The 8,538-nt window shown below is 45.4% G+C and overlaps 2 pseudogenes; both read left to right on the top strand.

The window, feature by feature from the left end:
- Nucleotides 1-3,963, top strand: part of LOC116074442 — a 41,463-nt pseudogene extending 37,500 nt beyond the window's left edge.
- LOC116074656 lies at nt 90-581 on the top strand (annotated as a pseudogene).
- Nucleotides 3,964-8,538: the final 4,575 nt, after the last annotated feature.

Raw genomic sequence — 8,538 nt, 5'->3', positions numbered from 1 at the left:
CTCCCCCATTTTTTCCCACCACACTCACTCACACACACACACACACACACACACACACACACACACGCTCACACTTTTTATTTGCCATAATGAACCGTCCAGGCCCTGTGGTGATCTCTTAAGAGAACATGTGTTTTCTAATAACTCACAATCCCACCAATGCAATTGTCAACAAGTTCACAGAGGAACTTAAGAAGTACGGAGTGACAACTTTGGTTCTAGTTTGTGATGCTACATATGATAAAGCTCCAGTTGAAAAAGAAGGAATCTAGATTGGCCATTTGATGATGGAGCTCCACCCCCTAATCAGAGAGTAGATGATTGGCTTAACCAGTTAAAAACCAGATTTCATGAAGAGCCAGGCTGCTGTGTTGCAGTGCATTGTGTTGCAGAACTGGGAAGGGCTCCTGTGCACTTGCATTGATTGAATGCGGAATATGAAGTATGAAGATGCTGTTCAATTCACAAGACAAAAAAGAAGAGGAGAATTCAATTCCAGACAGCTGCTGTACTTGGAGAAGTACAGACCTAAGATGTGCTTACTCTTCAGAGACACCAAGGGGCACTGCTGTGTTCAGTAGGAGTAGAGGAAGGCTGGCTGGATCGTGGCATTAAAGGGAACTCTTGAATCTGGATTCTTACCTGTGTCATCAAAGTAGTAATGGATTCAGTACTCCCCAACTCCTAATGATTGAGAAGAAGGCAAATGATAAAGAAATCCCTCTATTACATGAATAGAATGTTTAAGAAAAGAAAAAAGAAAGGAAAAGGAATGAATCTAGTGAAAGATGATTTTGCTCCTAGTTTTTGAGTTTTGATTTTATGCCAGGATTGAATTATTTCAAAATCTCCTGTGTTTTTTAAGCTTTTTCAAAATAGATGTCTGAGTAAAGCCAGCAGCATATTAACCAGTGTGGAGCCAGATGCTGGGAGCACACACTTCCATTGTGCTTGTCACACAGGTCTCCTTGGGTTGGGATTTGGGGGAGGTAGATTTTCCCTGTCTTCTCTCTTCCTGGCTCCCTCCCTTCTCCTGATCCATGTAGATGGAACAGAAAGAAGCCCATGTTGCTGTAGATGTGTCTGGCAGCCTTAAGCCCACCTGGGCACTTTTAGGAAAAATAAATAAATAAATAAATAAATAAATAAATAAATAAATAAAATAAAAGCAAAAAAAAAAATAAAAGGCAGTGGCGCATAAAAAAATTGTTACTGGCCAATTGTGCTTTTTTTTTTCTTTATTAAGATAACGGTCCATTCAGTTCCCTCACCCGTCAGTTGATCTGCAATATTACTTCCTTAGTATTTCATTTCTGCGGTTCTCTGTAAAGTCAGGACTTTAGTCCTGGGTCCCAAGTCCTAGGAACTCCAGGAACTTGCAGGACTCGCTGGGACCCAAGACCTGACACCCACACTCACTTTCAGGTTAGAGGATACCTAGGGTAGGAAGGGCAGGGCGGGGCTAAACACGGGGTCGCCCAGGCTCTCACACTGTCCACTATTTGTCTGGCTGTGAGGCGGGGTGGGTCTCCTCCCCGGGAATGAGCAGTACACATGCAAACGCAGCGATTACATCGCCCTAAACAAAGACCTGAAAACGTGGATATCAGGGGACCTGGCAGCACAGTGATACAGGGCTTACCTGGAGGGTAGTGCATGTGTGCTTGCAGAGTAGCTCCACAAATATCTGGAGCATGGGAAAGAGACACTGCCTTGCGCAGGCAACTCCTTCCTCTACCCTCGAGCTGAGGCTCAGTCCTAAGGAAGAAAAAAAAAACTTTCAGCTGGGATAATTTTAGTACAAGGTGAAACCTGTGTATTTGAATTCATCTTCCCAGATAGAAAAACTGTGTTATAAAATCATTTGTAGTATGGGCTTCCCCCACCACCACCGCCCCGCCAACCTACAACATGTGTCTTGCATTCTTTGTGGAATACTGAGTATGCGTAGCTTTGACATTTCATGTCCAGGACGTCTACCCCATGCCTTTGATCTTCCTGTCTATTCTCTCCGAGTTCCAGGCTGTCCCTGTCACTACAGCTCTGTAGTATAACCTGAGGTTGGGATTGCAACATCTCCAGTTCTCCTGATGATTGTTTAGCTGTTCGTAGTCTTTCATATTTTTTCTAAACCTATCAAATAATTCAGACTTTTGATAGTAGTGCACTGAATCTGGAGGTTAATTTTGGCAGAATGGCCCCTTTCACAATATGAACTCGGGCAGTCAGGAGCATGGGTTTTCTTCCCAGTGTCTCACATCATCTTCTCTGATTTCCTTTTTCAGTATCTTGAAGTTTTCATTGTAGAGTTCTCTCTTTTCCTTGGTTAGATAGATCCCTAAACGCTTAATTCTGGGGAGTTACTTAGAATGTTGTGTTTATCCTTATGTCCTCTGAGAGTACCCTGATAATATAAATAAGGCTGCATTTTTTTGTCTGTTTCTTCGGTTTGGTTTGGTTTTTTTTTTTCAAGACAGGGTTTCTCTGTATAGACTTGGTTGTCCTGGGACTCACTCTGTAAATCAGGCTGGCCTCAAACTCAGAAATCCACCTGTCTCTGCCTCCCAAGTGCTGAGATTAAAAGCATGCGCCACCACTGCCAGGCAAGGCTGCATTTTACACTGATTTTGTATCCTGCTATAATATTAATTTTACAATGTTTATTAGGCCTGAATGTTTTCTAGTGGACTCAGCAGGGTCTTTAGGAACCATATCATCTGAAATTAGACATAGTTGGACTTCTTCCTTTTCTATTTCGATCCCTTTTATGCCTTTCTCTTATTTAACTGCAATAGCTAAGAATGGAGAATAGAGAGAATCTTCCCATTCCTGATTTTAACAGAAACACTAGGCATCTCTTCAATTCACTTAGTGTTCCAGCCCTTTCCTCTTCTCTAACATATGGGAGGGGGAGAGGACTCCTGTGTTTCCTGACTATATCAGAGACTGGCTCTCCCAAGGAACTTGCCTCAGGAGAGTTCAGAGTCTCTTCAGGATGAAAGGGGAGAAGGTTCCTGAAATAACAGAAAGCTGATCCCTTGAAACTGCAGTCCTTCTGAGCCATGGCCTCTTTCAGGATTTGTTCTCTACCCACACCCAAACTGTGAAGTCTGATTTCAGTGATGCTGAAACTCAGAGCCCCACCCAGTCAGGATGCAGGGTCCCATTTTCTTGTTGGGACACATACCTGATCCTTGGTCCAAGGTCTAGAATTTCCTGTATACTGAATCTAACCTAGTGGGGAAATTGACTTTGCTCCAGTCATTTCCTTCCCAGGTGGTCTCACAGGCGCTTCTAGAAGAATACAAGATGCTCAAACTTTCCAACTCTTCTCCTCAGATCCTCCAAAGACACATGTGACCCGTCACCCCCAGACCTCAAGGTGATGGGCCCTGGGCTTCTACCCTGCTGACATCACTCTGACCTGGCAGGAGGAGGAAGAGGAGCTGACCTAGTACAGGGAGCTTGTGGAGACCAGGCCTGCAGGGGATGGAACCTTCCAGAAGTGGGCATCTGTGGTGGTGCCTCTTGGGAAGGAGAAGAAATACACATGCCATGTGGAACATGAAGGGCTGCCTGAGACCCTTACCCTGAGATGGGGTAAGGAGGGTGTGGGTACAGAGCTGGGGTCAGGGAAAGCTGGAGACTTCTGCAGACCCTCAGCTGGTCAGAGTTGAGAGTTGGGGTCATGTTGCTCACCTTCCCTTCATGTCCTTACTCTTCCCTTCTCAGAGCCTCCTCAGTCCAGTATGCCCGCTGTTGGTGCTGTCCTTGGAGCTATCGTGATCGTAGGTGGAGATGTTACCATGTGGATGAGAAAGAACAAAGGTATGGAAGAAAGAGTCCATGGCTGGGTGCCTTATGATTATAAAGCAATACACATACCCCATATGCACAAGCTTGTCCATCTCTGGGTCTGTTTGCAGACACTCACCTTACAATAAAAGACAGATTCATAATGGAGATGATGGGGCTAGGGGTCAGCACATGATTCTCTCGATGACCTCTCAGAGGGCAGAGGGCAGAGGGCAAGGCTCATGCTAAACACTACAGATCTCCGGGCTGGCCATGGTTCATTCCCTTCATATCTTCCTTCATCATGCCTTCGGAACTTTCCCTGGCCTGAAATCATAGTTCTGGAAATGTCCAGGGTCCAGCACTTCTCTGGTCTCTCACAGCACTCTTTTTTTTTTTTTTTTTTTTAAACAGGTAGAAACAGAGGCCATGTTCCCACTCCATGTCAGAATGTGAGGGAACAATTGTCCCTGAGGCACTTGGGGTGGAAGCAGGGCTGAAGAGCAGAGCTCCAGCCCAACCTGTCAGTGTCCTGACTGTGCCTTGCTATTTCTTCTACTGCAGGCAGGGAGAGTTCCTGACTTGTCCCTGAATACTTGAAAAGATGGCACCTAGGGGCCCAGGATTAGGGCTGAGGCAAACAGGACAGGACTGGCTCCCAGGGCCTCTCAGATTTAGACCTTTGAAGGAGAGGTGGGCCTTTGATGTTGTCACATTGACTGTGCTGACCCCTGCTCTTTATCTTGGGACAGCTGCCTCCTGGGACTGAGACATAAGATCTGACTTCTAAACAGTGAAATCACTTTGGGCAGCATTGTCCAGGGTTTGTGCTTTTCCTGTGCACACAATGAGAAGACCTGGAAATACCAGTCCAACCCAGTGCACCAGGACTCTGTCCCTGCACTGGCTGTCATCCTTTCCACTGCCAGCCTTCCTGGTCTAACAGACACTGGGTGGTAACTGCATCCTGTCAGCTCCAGCTATCCTGAGCTGCAGCTTCTCACTTCCACACTGAACATAAGAATCTGACTGTGAACTCCTTGACCTGAGCATTTCACTGGTGACTAAATTAAGGGATTGAGAATACTTGAGTATTGTGAAGGAAATAAATGACAGGTGGAGAGCCTTCCAGAATCTGTGTTTCTTGTGCTGAGTGTCAGGACAGGAGTGCTCTGTGGGGTCTGCATGTGAGTGGGGCTGTACCAGGTGGAGCTCAGTCCATGTGCACTTCCTTGCTGGTCTCCTCATTCCTCAGCTATATTTCCTTGGTACTTGTCACTTAATAGAGTCACTGGCTGACAGACTCTGATCATAGGAACACAGGCATGGCCTTAGCCTTCTCTTATGACCAGGATTATGAGTCCCCAGGGTTGTACCAGGCCTGTCTGTGTATTATAGAAGCTGATATTACCAGTGAAGAATTTGCCGGGCACTGGTGGTGAACACTTTTAATCCCAGCACTCAGGAGACAGGCAGGAAAATCACTGAGTTCCAGGCCAGCCTGGACAATTGGGGCTACACAGAGAAACCATGTCTCAGAAATGGTTACCTGGGAGCACGGGGTTTCTCTTTCCAGCCTGACCATGAGGATTGTGGGCAGGATGTGGATCTTGAAGAACAGTTGCATGCATGAAGCAAGGCTTAAAGAGCCATGCTAGATGAAGCATGGAAGGCAGTACTGAGAGCAGATTGACACTGGTGGCTCAGGTGATGAATTTGGAAGTGGAAGAATATCAGTAAATTGGCTTGGAAAGTCATTCTTTATTGTTTCAGAGAAGGTGGCTGTTTTCTGTCCTTGAGCAAAAACAACCTGTCTGAGATTAAATCTAAGGGCTTTGGATCAAGGGAGTGGGCAGGGGAGACTTCAAGAGAGTCTAGTATTGCCTGTCTTGGTTGGTTATTAACGGCCACACTCATGTAGCTGTATAATGGAAAGGAGCAGTGTACATAAGGAAAAATGCACAATGTACAGTTTGAGGAGAAAGGGAGAACCATGAAGTGTAAAGGAGCTAAGTCAATGCTCAAAGAAAGTTTAAGGAACAGCCTGGGGGTGCTGGAGTGATGGCTCAGTGGTTAAGAGCACTCACTGCTCTTCCTGAGGTCCTGAGTTCAATTCCCAGCAACCACATGATGGCTCACAACCATCTGTAATGGGATCTGATGTCCTCTTCTGCTGTGTCTGAAGAGAATAACAATGTACTCATATACATAAAATAAATAGATTTTTTTAAAAAAGAAAAGGCTAGTGCTAAGTGGAAGGGACAAACCCTACACAGCTAAGCTTCCAACCTGTGAAAGGAAGTTAAAGAAAAGCTTACCGGGCAGTGGTGGCACAGGCCTTTAATCCCAATACTTGGGAGACAGGGGCAAGCGGATTTCTGAGTTGGAGGCCAGCCTGGTCTACAGAGTGAGTTCCAGGACATCCAGAGCTACACAGAGAAACTCTGTCTCAAAAAAAGAAAAAAAGAATGAAAGAAAGAAAGAAGAAAGAAAGAAAGAAGGAAGGAAGGAAAGAAGGAAGGAAGGAAAGAAAGAAAGAAAGGAAGAAAGGAAGAAAGAAAGAAAGAAAAAAAGAAAGCAAAGCTTAAACAGTGAAGGAAACCACCAAAACCACAAAGCCTCAGGTAAGCAAATGAGGGAGTCAAGTTTCCAGCCCCAGCAAGCAGCACAACTCAGCAGCATGCTTCTGGCTTTGAGCTTTTGCAATCTCTCTCCATTTTGTGTGTCCAGAGTGTTCCTCCATGGAGGCCCAGAAAGGCCATTGAGTAAAGCTGCAAGAGTGAATCCTGGATTTTGCTGGAGAACCCAAGATCGAGAGAGATGCCAGAGTCTTCAGGTATTCCCAAGGAAAGCTGCTATGAGGTGTGAACCAACCTGAGAGAGAGAACTCAAGGCAGCCAACACAGCAGGCAGGAGTTGGAGATCCGAAGAGAGCTTTGGCATCAGACATGGAGATACAGTTTGCAGTTTGCCCAGCGGGTTTTTAGTCTGTGATCCACTATTTCTTCCCTTTGCTCATTTTCCTTTCTTTTGAAACAGAAATGCACATTCTGTGCCACTGTATATTTGAACTATGGGACCTGTGTTTGATTTTCTTTATAGAGGGGTTGCAGTTAAGAGATTGACTCAGGAGAGACCATGAACCTTGAAATTTTAAAGTATGGAGATGGACAGACCATGCAGACTTTTGAAGCTGGACTGAGTCCCTCTTTAATTATGATATGGCTACAAGCCTCTGGTGCCAGTTAGTGGAATATGGTAATTTGAATGAAAATGGGCCGCATAGGCCCATAGACTGGATTGCTTGGTCATTAGGGAGTGGCACTCTCTAATGGATTAAGAGGTGTGTCACTGAGGGTGGGCTTGGAAGTTTCCAAAGCCCTAGCCAGTCTCAGAGGCTCTTCCTGCTGCCTGAGAAACCAGATGTAGACCTCCCAGCCCCTGCTCCAGCATCCAGCCTGCTTGTAGGCCAGCATGCTTCCCTCCATGAGGACAGTGGACGAAACCTCTGAAACTGCAATCAAGTCCCAGGTAAATCATTTATTGTTGTTGTTGTTGTTGTTGCTGCTGCTCCTGTTGTTTTTATTGTTGTTGCCATGATCTCGGTGTCTCTTTACAGCAAGAAAACAATAACTAAGACAAAAGTTGAACTTAAAATATATATATATTATTGTAAAGACCCCTTAGTGGAAAGCTGAGAAACTTGTATATTCTTTTGTTTTATCAAATTTTAAGTTCTTGTTTGTTTGTTTGTTTGTTTCTACTAAAGTCTTACAAAAAGATCACTTAAAGTTCATGTGACCAGAGCTGGCGAGATGGCTCAGCGGATAAGAGCACTGACTGCTCTTCCGAAGGTCCTGAGTTCGGATCCTAGCAACCACATGGTGGCTCACAACCACCCGTAATGAGATCGGACGCCCTCTTCTGGTGCAGTCTGAAGACAGCTACCATTCTCTTCTGTGTTCAGGACCTGCTCACTCCCTTTCCCTGAGAGAGAGAGAGAGGCTGGCAGTATGGTCATTTTCTGGGAATAGCTAATGAGCATATTGCACATATTCTATAATCTATCATATTCTCTCTTCTCTCTCTCTCTCTCTCTCTCTCTCTCTCTGTGTGTGTGTGTGTGTGTGTGTGTGTGTGTGTCTGTCTGTCTGTCTGTCTCTGTCTCTGTCTCTTTCTGTCTCTGTCTCTGTCTCTGTGTCTCTCTTTCTCTCTTGCTCTCTCTGATGACTGGCTCTGGGGAACAGCTGCTCTCTCAAGAGAGTTCTAAGAGTTCTATGTAAATAGGGACAAAGGACTCCTGGGCTCTTTCCAGCTACAGTAGGAGAAAGTCATATCTCATGTGACCCCAGCACTAGTGAAGCCTTCAGAAAACACAGCAAGAAGAAAACTGAACTGTGACACCTAGGGGAGGTCCTGAGCCAGACTCAGCCAAGGACTCTTCATGTCACACACTGGGGGAAGTATCAGTGGTTGGTGTCTCCAGATGCTGAGCTTGGCGGCTTTGCTACAGTGCAGCAGATAGCTGAAAAGAGCAGTTCTCCAACAATCTTCCTGAAGAAATCAGAGAACTCTGATCTGAAGCTACAGTGTTCAAAAATGAGGAAATATTGTATCCCGCCATTCTATCAGCACTAAGCTATTATAAGATAGTCTTCTTAGCACTCTATTTCAATTTTAAGTGTTTGAAGCAAAGTCTTAGTCCAGGTTAGGTCAGGGCTGGAGATTCTCCATCCCCCCCTA

This window comes from Mastomys coucha, unplaced genomic scaffold, assembly GCF_008632895.1.
Source record: "Mastomys coucha isolate ucsf_1 unplaced genomic scaffold, UCSF_Mcou_1 pScaffold3, whole genome shotgun sequence".
Taxonomy (NCBI): Eukaryota; Metazoa; Chordata; class Mammalia; order Rodentia; family Muridae; genus Mastomys; species Mastomys coucha.
The sequence above is the reverse complement of the archived record's forward strand: the minus strand, read 5'-3'. Positions and strand labels throughout refer to the sequence as shown.